Source organism: Leguminivora glycinivorella, chromosome 19 (genome assembly GCF_023078275.1).
Source record: "Leguminivora glycinivorella isolate SPB_JAAS2020 chromosome 19, LegGlyc_1.1, whole genome shotgun sequence".
NCBI classification, from domain to species: domain Eukaryota; kingdom Metazoa; phylum Arthropoda; class Insecta; order Lepidoptera; family Tortricidae; genus Leguminivora; species Leguminivora glycinivorella.
In genome coordinates, this window is record NC_062989.1 from 668,473 (window position 1) to 680,288 (window position 11,816).

General features: G+C 36.1%; 1 non-coding gene across 1 annotated transcript; it reads left to right on the top strand.

Moving 5' to 3' along the window:
- The first annotated feature begins 3,273 nt into the window (after nt 1–3,273).
- Nucleotides 3,274–3,346, top strand: Trnam-cau. Its single transcript has one exon. It is a non-coding gene; the product is annotated as a tRNA-Met (tRNA).
- The last annotated feature ends 8,470 nt before the right edge of the window (nt 3,347–11,816 follow it).

The following is an 11,816-nucleotide window of genomic DNA, read 5'->3' on the forward strand; positions in this document are numbered from 1 at the left end:
TTCAAATTAGCCGCCGTGATTGGCGGAGATTGGTGGGTTGTATTAACAAGTAACAACCTGTCGGTGGATAATTGGTCCAATTTTACTAGAACGTTATTAAACTCATAAGGTTGAAAAGTGGTAAACCACTTTTTTGACTGACTGCACCTATGTGTGAACCAGCCTTAACAATTTAATATCAATGGCTCATTTATTTACTTCTAAGTAGGTTTTGCATTTCGTAATTTTCCTCAGTCACCCGTTGGCCACGAGCACAGTATAATAAAGAGTACTATCGTACAGTATGGCCACTCCCGCTCCCCGCTGAAAGTGCCGCCCAGCCCCGCTTGGTTACCTCACAGTTACCGCCTGTCAAAACCGCGAACAGTCTACCTGTCACATCTCACTCATACAAGCATGGTACGCGTTCACATACACGAGCTTAGACTGTGTACTAGGAACGCGCCTCTTTCATATATTTGATCGCCAGTGTCCGAGGTGTGCCACGAGCGATAAAGTTTCGAAACGTCAAAATGTATTAGCATTAAATAAATTAGGTATATGTGATTATGGGTAATCTCTTTCCACAGTTTTATTTCATATGTAATTTTGGTTTTCAATAAAAAATTGCAGGTTTGTGTGTGTGTCAAAACTAAACGTCATTGTCATAGTTCCGGATCGAAAAATCTAAAATGCAGGGGCGACAAACTGCGGGTCGAAGCGTTAATTAAAACGACAAAACAAATAACCGTTGACTTCAGTTGCACTCAAAATTCACACTATCCCAATGCGAGAATTAATTAAACAGTGGCCTGCATGGATGTTTGACGTTCTGGATGTGCCATTTTTAAATATAAATGTCAAACTGTTTTCTATGTATGTAAGTATGTATTTATCTATTTAAGTATGTATATCGTCACTTAGCACCCATAGTACAAGCTTTGCTTAGTTTAGGGCTAAGTCGATCTGTGTAAGGTGTCCCCAATATTTATATTTATTTATTAAAAAAAAACTTCGTTTAGTGTTTCATATTCTGTGTTCGTTTAGTGTTACTTATTCAATGGATTTTTTTATTTGGCATTTAATTTATTTGGCAGAAAGGTACCTACGTTATTAAAACAACAGCACTGTATAGGTACACTTACACTAATAAACAAGAAAAATTACTACAAATGAGGAGTGTCTTTTCAAAAGGGCTTATTTCCATTTTTTCTTTTTTTTTAACTATGAATGCAGTTTTTCTTAGTACAGAAAATTACGCGTTGTTTTGAGATAAAAGTTCAAAAAGTCTCGCCTTGATCTTTAAAAAAAAGATTAACATCAAAGTTTAGAACACATTTTGAAAAATCTGTAATGATTATTTATGTGGATAAACCAATGTATGTATTACAACAACAATCATATCAACTAACGTTAAATACAAAATCCAAAAATAAAATAAAAATATTTAAAAAAAATAACATTTACGTTACAAGGCCACAACAAAAGGGCTTAATTCCCAAAAGTTCGCATCAAAAGTGCTTAATTCCCAAAAACATATGGTAATTAAATATTTATTTAGGTACACATGTTACGTTTGATGTAATCATAGCATTAACGTCAACTTATAATATTACAATTCAGCAAATTAAATATTAATTTCAAAATAAATACCGTGGAATTATGTTTTTCTCGATTTCCCAAAAAAAGTTCAAAGTGGAAATAAGCCCTTTTGAAAAGACACTCCTCAAATGATAAAACATAAAATAAATAAAAACTTTATGATTAGGTAGACTTAACGTTAGACTTAACTTTGGTATTTAATAGCTAAGTAGATAAGATAAGATTTTGGCAGTATTTTGTCTAGGTAAATGAATCTAGGACGCACAGGACATTATAATATGTATTTTATAGTCGATAGACCATTTTTACAAAACAACGTTTTCGAAACTGCCCCTTATTTGCTTCACTGAAGTCTACATTGTGTTTCCATTTTGTCACTTTATGTATGGGCTAAAAATTAGCTGTCAGCTTTGATCAACACTATTTCGACTTTTACAAAATTCAGGCCACATCTAGTCCACCCAACTCTTTGCCACAGGCCGGTAGACAGTGCGGGCCATAAATTGAGCGGCCCTGTCAATTGCACCCGCCCGCCAATAGTTGCGGTCGCGGCCCACCGGCAGCATACGGCTGCTTTTTGAAATTCGAACGTTCTGTTTTTAAACTCGCGTTCCGTTTTTGTTTCTTTATGGCCAGTATTGGTGAGGATATGTCCAATGTGTTGTTTTTAAAATTGGAATGTTCGTAGTTCTCTCGTTTAGTCGTTTTTTGTTGCGGCAATTTTGGCTCTATCGGGCTGTTTGGTTGACCAATAATGGTGGTATTGTGAAAACACATGATGTTGCTTTCGTTCTATTTCCTTCTAACTATTTCGTACTATTGTACAGTCAAGTGCAAAAATACGTATCGATTTTATCCGCTCAAAATATGTACCGAGACCTTATTCCGCCGACATAAAGTGCTATGGGACATATTTTTGATAAGTTGTACACACCCATATTTTTGCACTTGACTGTACTTAGTTGTTATGACAAACTATGGCTACCAACCTTTATGATACCAACTTTTAAAATACCTACCTACATAATAGGGGGTCGATCGATTTTCACATCATCATTTAAAATCGTCGTTTTTCTAAATTGACAGAAATAATTTATGACAATAGGGTATTTCGGATTCGGATCGGACGTTATGCAAAACCGCTCTAAGTAACTAAAAAAAAAGTAAAATAACTGTATAATAACTACCTGCCGTGACGTCATTGTATTTAGATTTAATTCCTTAGTGTTCGAAAATAGAAACTAATTTTAATGGTTATTTTAATTGATTTCTACAAACAACTTTTTTGAAATTATCAGTCACCCTAGTTATAAATAAAGACTGTCCAGAAATACATTGTGACTACACGCCATATTGCGGAATTTCTTTAGAACTATTTTCTTCAATACAACACAGAATTATCTGTCACCGCATAAATCAGAATAACAGCGCCCTCTTTAACAATAGGTAGGTCGCGCGATAGACGATAAAATATCAGGCCGTCCCTATCGCACTTACAAATAGTGCGATAGGGACGAACTGCTATTTTATCGTCTACCGCGCGACCATGCTTCCCGTGCTGGTCAGACTTTAGAATCAAACAAAAAAAAAACAATTGATAAAAACGAACTGACGAACCAACATTTATCGGCGATAAGTTCACTTGATATCCGACGATAGAACGTGGTCGCTATTTTCGCCCGTTTCATCACCGCCTCGGTGGCGCAGTAGGCAGCGCGTAAGTCTCATAATCTTAAGGTCGTGAGTTCGATCCTCACCCGGGGCATAGTTTTTGCATTTTTTATTTTTGTTTTTTTTTTAGTTTTTTTTTTGACATGTTTTGTAATTGGTTTTATTTATTATATTTTACCCTTTTTTTTTAAATTGACTTTTAAGGAACTAAGGTTGTTATTTTTTTTATGAAATAAAATTTGTTTTTATCTTTATCTTTTATGATAGGTACCTATCATAAAAGATAATTATTTGTTCATTTAATTTGTTCCATACATTACGTAAGTTTTTTAATTTCTTTACTGCATAGTCTGCATATTGTTTTTTTGATTTTTAGTCTGTTTTACACGGTATGTAAAGAATTTATCTAATTATGAACACGTTTCACTTTTGTTCACGTGTAACGTTTGTGTAAAACAAATTTTAATAATTATGACGCAATTATTTTTAAATACCTACGTTTCGGGCTCTCAATAATTCGTTTTTTATTCAGTATAATCACTATTTTAATCATCATACTTTATAAATATCAAATAACTATAACAGCGTCGCGTCGCCTGTCCTATTGCGGGCAATCGAATTATAATCCAAATCAATTGGCATGACTCACAATACAATGATGTCGCTGATTGGTGTGAGAATGGTGGCGCTGACAGCTTTCGTGGGTTATTGTTTTGACAGTATTTTATAGGCCAATTTTATTGTACAGAGCAAGTTACTGTTTTATACAAAAACAGGGATTTTACTGCATTATTTATGAATAAGGTGCATTAGGGTAATTCCAAAAGTCGACTAATTACGAAATTGGCATAATAATCACCATTATTTCCATCATATCAAGATTCCCCTTTTGGAATTATCCGAGGATTTCTGTCATTCGGAATTACCCTAATGCACCTTACTAGTTTAGATAAGGAAAAATCTACTAAAAACATAACATTTAGAGCAAAAACAGTAACAAACACAAAGAAAAACTATAAGTATTTTTAACAATGTTACATTTTCTTAAACCATTTTTCTATTGCAATATTTATAAAAAAATGACACATATCTCTGTAACTGTGTCTCTTTTGTTTCCTTTATGTACAATAAAGCTTATACATACATACATACATATCTGATATTTATATCCATTGCTATGTATCGTCGAACCCAGCTGGATATATATCCGATATATAACTGATATATATCTTGATATAATATAACATAATTATCTCCATTGATATATGTATATCCTCGAACCCTGTACAAAAGTGACCACATGCAAAACTATTATTTTCTACTATTTTTTCCAGGCCGTATGATGATGATGAATATTGAGAATGGCGATTGACTGAATGTAGTTAAATAAATAAAAATAAGCAACTTAACAATATAGGTAAAAATAAATACGTCCTAATGTTCCTATCAATTTTACTGTAATTTTGGACCAGGTGCGATGCAGGGTGGAGGCCCATATTTACATGATAAATTGGTATCTAGTATTATATATTTGTTTATATTTATGTTATTATGTATATGTTTTATAAATAAGAAAATATTTCGTTTTCGATTGTCCTGAAAAGGCCTTGGATTTTTAGTCCTTTTTAATTAATTCGAGGACATGCTCTAGTTTATTTTCACGCAACTTTTCTATAGGTAGGTGGTAGGGATAGGGTGCATTGGAGTAATTTCGAAAGTCGTACAATTAAAGTCACATAAAAATCACCATTATCTCAAGATTCCCCTTTCGAAATTTCCCGAGCATTTCTGTGCTTCGAAATTACCCCAATGCACCCTATAAAATGTTCTTACTTCCATAAATATGTTTGGTTGGCCGATGACTAGTTTTCAGCACACAAGCGATGACTTCACCCAATCAAATCATTGATCGCTCCAATCGATCCATTAACTCCCAGAACAATAACCAGTCATCGCTATATTTAGATCGAAGTGTCGTATACAAGTGTATAATTTAGCAATTGATCATTTTGATGCGTACTATTTATTTTAAACTTAAATAAAAGCAATAATATATACCTAGAAAAAGTGACCAAAGCCTCCAGTTTCCCACGGCTGGAATAGTAGCAGCGTCCACTGCTTTCGCGGCAGGTGTCTGATTGATTTTAAGTAACTATTTATTTTGCAGCTTTCTCATATTTGTTTCCAATTTTTAACTATTTACTTACCGTTATTTATAGCCTGGGCAGAAATATATGACTATTGTCAAGAGTGAGCCTTTCGGCGGCTTTCTCACCACCACCACGCTAGCCCGAGCTGCCGGTCGCCTTCACTGCGGCCCCGAACCTGGCCCCGCTCAAACGGTATCACCGGGCTAGGGGTCGCGGGGTTGGATAACGGCCGGTAGCGGTAGGGTAGCCCTCACCAGAAGGCCCAGTCGTCCCCAAAATGTCGACGTAAGACCGCTCCACAGCGCCCAGCGCGGAAGGGGTCACTAACACCCCAGCAGGGGTGTCAAACGGCATCACAGGCATCACAGCAGCAGCCGGCTTTCAGTCGTGAGCGGAGGTTGCTCAAGTTGGCTTTGTAGGTTCGTACTTTATTTTATTAGAACGTATCTACGTAACGTAAAGTACGTATAAGGCTCGCCCTTTAAAGTTTCCTCTTAAAGATAGCTGTTGGATAAACCCCTTCATAACCTAACCATCACAAAATTAAAATTTTGAAAAAACCCCCGACCGCGACATAGTGGACCGATTTTTATGAAACATGGCTAAGAACACTCCCGACTAGCTACGATGCCAGAGACAGACACACACACAGACAGACAGACAGACAAACAGACAGACAGACAGACAGACAAACAGAGAGACAGGGAGTGAAATGCCCTGCCTGAGTCTGTGTTTCCACATGAGTATACAATCCAGGTCTCTTTAAAGCAAGAGTAAATAGGTATCTCATAGGTAAGCGTGCTCCACCGTAGACCGCATCATCACGTACCATCAGGTGTGATCGTGGTCAAACGTCTACCTATTCATACTAAAAAAAAAGACAGACACACACACACAGACAGACATGTCAAACTTATGACACCCCGTCGTTTTTGCGTCGGGGGTTAAAAATAAAGACTGCTGAACATCATAATCAAACTTAAAAATACTCGTAATCTAATTAAATTTTTGACAGTAATCATTGGTAATGACTAAAAATGCATATTAACAATGCCGATCAAAATCTATATAACAAAAAATAAAACCGCCTTCAAAAATAAGCGCGTTACAAAACACGGAGAAACTAAAAAGCCAAAAATAATAAACCTTTCAATTCAGATTTCTTATCGTATTGCAATAAGCTAAACATCCAAATTATAAACAAATCAATTATTTTTGTAGTCGGTACCAGACCTGTTCGTCGCCTTGCTATTGCCTGTTTGCCCCACCCAACCATACACAGGCTGGTACCGACTCCAAAAATAATTGATTTGTTTATAATTTGGATGTTTAGCTTATTGCAATACGATAAGAAATCTGAATTGAAAGGTTTATTATTTTTGGCTTTTTAGTTTCTCCGTGTTTTGTAACGCGCTTATTTTTGAAGGCGGTTTTATTTTTTGTTAAAAAGTTTATTTATTTGTTGATTTTTAGTGGTTCCTAGTGATATTATATGTATCAGTCCGAATACATGTACAGTAGTGAAAGAATTATCCTTTAACTCCTAACCATTGAGGAGTTGACCTTCCATCATCAGCTCAGCCACATAAAATTATTACCATCAAACGTAAATACTGGTGTACCTTTGAAAAATAGACTAAAAACATTACATGTGCCTATAACATTTGAAGAGTTCCCTCGATTTCTCCAGGATCCCATCATCAGACCCTGGCTTGGTGCCAATGGGACCATCTCGGGGTTATACCGGTTCGATCAAAAAAAAAATTTAAAAATCGGTCCACGATTCTCGGAGATATCGAGTAACATACATACAAAAAAAAAAAAAAAAAAACATTCAGTCGAATTGAGAACCTCCTCCTTTTTTGAAGTCGGTTAAAAACTACATGAAATTGGCATCTGATACTTTCAACGCACCCACGTGGCACAAACGTGGTGTAAATATTATGGCCCTACGGCCATTGATATCAATCGAATGGATTGCTCACCGCTATTCTTAGCCCGATAATGTCGGCCAATTGACATCGAATGTTAGAAAATGCATAATGTCACTTGATGTCACGCACATTACTCGTGCAATCCAGTCGGGAGGTTCCATTGGGCGTAGTTTTTACATCCTGGCCATAAATATGTGACCACCCGCCATGTTGCGGAATTTTATTACAACTATTTTTTTCATACTACACTGAACTGTCAACCCATACATCAAATAACAGCGCCCTCCTGACAGTAGTCATATATTTCTGATCAGGATTTAGATATCTTATTTATGAGAAAATAATATGAAATGAAATGAAATATTTATTTTCCAAGTAGACATATTACAATGCTCATAATATGAACGTCAAATAAAGCTACGCCGGCTCTAACCCTACGCCTCAGCCTCGAGAAGATTTCAGTGCTCCCTCAGTTGTGAGGGGGGTATCCACTATGGGACCGGCAAGAAACTTTGCGGGCCACTTCTTTTCAATACATTACATCTTATAATTAAAATGCATTAAAAAACAAGATACAATTTAACATTTAATTTAAAAGAATTCATCATAAAAAAGATTAACAGCCTAGGTACTCTATGGAAATTAATTTCAATAAATTATTCAAAGTACAAAGCTACAATGATGTTAGAGAAGTATAGTCTCTAAGTCTCAAAGTACATCTAAAAAAAAAAAAAAAAATTATACATGATGAAGAAAGATGAGACTAAAGACCCAGACGGTGACTAGATAAAGGGCGCAGAAGGGTCTTGTGAAGGCCCTATGCAGATGCAGATTAGGGTGCTGATTAAAACAATATCTGTAGCATATTGCTAGCTCTAACTTAAGAGACCTGGCTTGGGACCTACTGCTTTGTAAGTCTATCTGTAGGTATACAACGAACGGTTTTCCTGTGGCCGTGTGACCATCACTATTACCACTAAGCCCTTATTTTCAAAAACACTTCGATACCATAGTTATCGCCACTTCTGTGTGGTCAGAATTGGTTTAACCTCAATGAATTGAAGCAATGTAATATGCATGTATGTATAATATACATGATCGCACATCCTTCTACCTAGGTAGGTATATGAAAAACGGGTGGAAAGGGGGTGGTGAAATTCTTAACCCGTAATCATAAGGTTATGATTCACAGGCCGTAATTTACAAACGATAAGTAAACCAAACTCAATAAAACACGGGATTTGAATCCTATCTCACGAACAATCCATACAAATCAAAGATAACAGATATTTATCAAACAACAAACAAATACCTTTGTCCCAAAACCTCAGATATGAAAATTTTAATTTAAAACACCTTAAAACTTATAGATTTATGACCTCGGTCGACTTTTAATTACCAAGTTTGGAGATTGGAGAAGTTTCACGGTAAATATTGGATCCTTTTTCTCCGATGAATGTTTGGGCTATAAAACATGTCGTTAAGGGAAGGGGTGAGATAAAGTCCTGTTTAGAAGTCATCGGTAAAAAGAGGCATTTTAGAAAAGTAAATAAATAAATAAATATTGGGGGACACCTTACACAGATCAACCTAGCCCCAAACTAAGCAAAGCTTGTACTATGGGTGCTAGGCGACGGACGATATACATACTTATATACATAGAAAACATCCATGACTCAGGAACAAATATCTGTGTTCATCACACAAATATATGCCCTTACCGGGATTCGAACCCGGGACCGCGGCTTAGCAGGCAGGGTCACTACCAACTACGCCAGACTGGTCGCAAGTATTCGGTGTATTTGTCCGTCTTTCACGACAAAACGGAGTGACGAATTGACGTGATTTTTTAAGCGGAGATAGTTGAAGGGATGGAGAGTGACATAGGCTACTTTCTGTCTCTGTCTAACACGAGCGAAGCCGCGGGCAAAAGCTAGTCCTATAGAAATTGAAATAGAAATAGAAATATATTTATTGCAAGAACATAGTTTTGTTACAGCCAGTGTGGTGTTACATTTAAGGAGGTCCTTATGTTCTACCCTATGATAGGCATACAATATAAAGCTAACATGCAAAAGCAGTTCTATTAAAAACCTAAATAATTTAAAAGTATATCACAATGATAAAGTCTATAGTAAGGGAATTTTGAAATACAATACGATTTTAGATTTAATTATATCCTTGCGTAATGTCATTTTTAGGGTTCCATACCTCAAAAGGAAAAAACGGAACCCTTATAGGATCACTTTGTTGTCCGTCTGTCCGTCCGTCCGTCCGTCTGTCAAGACCCTTTTTCTCAGGAACGCGTGGAGGTATGAATCTGAAATTTATATCAATTACTCAGGTCTACTGTCCCTTGAAGCTGTGAAAAAATCAAACTTCTAAGCCAACGCAATCAAAAGATACAGCCGTTTATGCCGCAAATTTTCGACACTTGCAAGGGAATCAAAACCTACAGGGTGCTTCCCGTGAACTCAGAATCTTGAAATTTGGTACGAAGCAACGTCTTATAGCATAGATAAAGGAAAAATTACGAAAACCATAAATTTTTAGTTACATCACATAATATATTTTTTTTTAATAATGAACGAACTTTGTAAACCTTGCAGGTTTGTACGGAACCCTCGGTGCGCGAGTCCGACTCGCACTTGGCCGGTTTTTTATCTTTCAATACCTACCATGTAACTGATCCCATCGTCGCAGACTTTTCCCACTTGACCGCTTCTCCTATCACTCCAAGTTTCCGGAACTTTTTTTTTTAATTTATAGCCTCGGGCCGTTATCTCCGATGGGGTTCCGTCGTCGTTTAATTAGGGGCCAGGAAATTAAAAAAAAAGCTGGGGTCGGTGGCTAAGTATTTGGTTTTTGGGGCTTGCAAAGTGTGAATAACGAAATTATTGGTGTCGAAGTAAAAAACATAAAATGAAAATTGTGTCTTCATCATTCCACCCGGTCCTAACATAAAGTCGCCGTCAATAGAAGTTCCGAACCGAACAATGTAAACAAACCTGTAGTCAACATTTCGAACTGTGTTTAATTTCCTTTAATAACTCGTTAAATACTGGCTAAAGACTGTGTTATTTAATCAATGTGCATCACATGATGATCCTAGGATTGCTAGAATACGGATATTACATTGACTGGTTTGTTTACATTGTTCACAATTTCTATTGACGGCGATTTTACACTCTCATTAAGAAATTACGTTTTAGAATTTAGTTTAATAGGACTCTTGTAAAAGCGCCATCTGCATTAATTTAATGGGAACAACTTGCTGACAACTTTCTGTTTCCATCTTACATCGATTGGTTTCGAAATAATACCCTACTATGTCGGTAGATGGCGCACTCCAAGTCATAATAATTATTAACTATGTTGAAAAATCATTTTTGAACGGTGATTAATAAAGTTTAATTTTATATTTTCGATATAAAAATATTTAATGATAATACTTACTTTATTTTGTATTAAGTTTCTTACTTTTGAAACTAGAATATGTATTTATAAAAGCGCCATCTATCGTGGTTTGGTAAAACTAGCATGTATCTTTTGAGTTGTACCTAGCCTGCCATGTATCGAACATACTTAATGTTGTGATGTGTTGACGATAGATGGCATTTTGCTTTAAAATAAAAAATCTCAGTGCCATTAAATGTGAGTGTGCACGGAAAACGTCCCACTTTTCGATTGCTATAAAGCCGCTTTGTCAGTTTATTCATATAAATATACATTTAAATCTCGCCTTAATGGTAACCGACAAAGTGGGACGTTTTACTATACAGGCAGGCACATAATATATTTTTCCCCTCCCTAGCTCGGAAACACGTGTTTTGTTCTTTAATACCAGCGGGTAAAAACGCATTTTATCCACTAGTGAGTAAAGTAATTTGTCCTTGAATAAAGTCAAATTAACTGCTTTAAAATTGATAAAAGTATGTGAATCTAGTAATAAAGATGATTTACCACCTGTGGAACTACTGGAAGCAGTGATAAACGCATTTTTTGCGTTGTAGTTTCCTCGCTATAGTGAGGGGAAAAGTTTTGTGTTACACTCGGGTGCAAATGTATTTTACTTCTCGTGTGTTAAAAAACTCGCAAGTTCAAGATTCTATTCTCGAACCACTCGCTTCGCTCGTGGTTCAACTATAGAATCCTTTCACTTGCTCGTTTTTCAATTCCACACTCGGCGTTAAAATACAACTTTGCGCCCTTGTATAACAAATAACTATTTCCCTCACTAGCTCGGAAACACGTGTTTTGTCCTTTAATACCAGCGGGTAAAAACGCATTTTATCCACTAGTGGGTAAAGTAATTTGACCTTGAATAAAGTCAAATTAACTGCTATAAAATTGATAAAAGGAGGTGAATCTAGTAATAAAGATGATTTACCACCTGTGGAACTACTGAAAGCAGTGATAATAAACGCATTTTTTGCGTTGTAGTTTCCTTGCTATAGTGAGGGGAAAAGTTTTGTGTTAC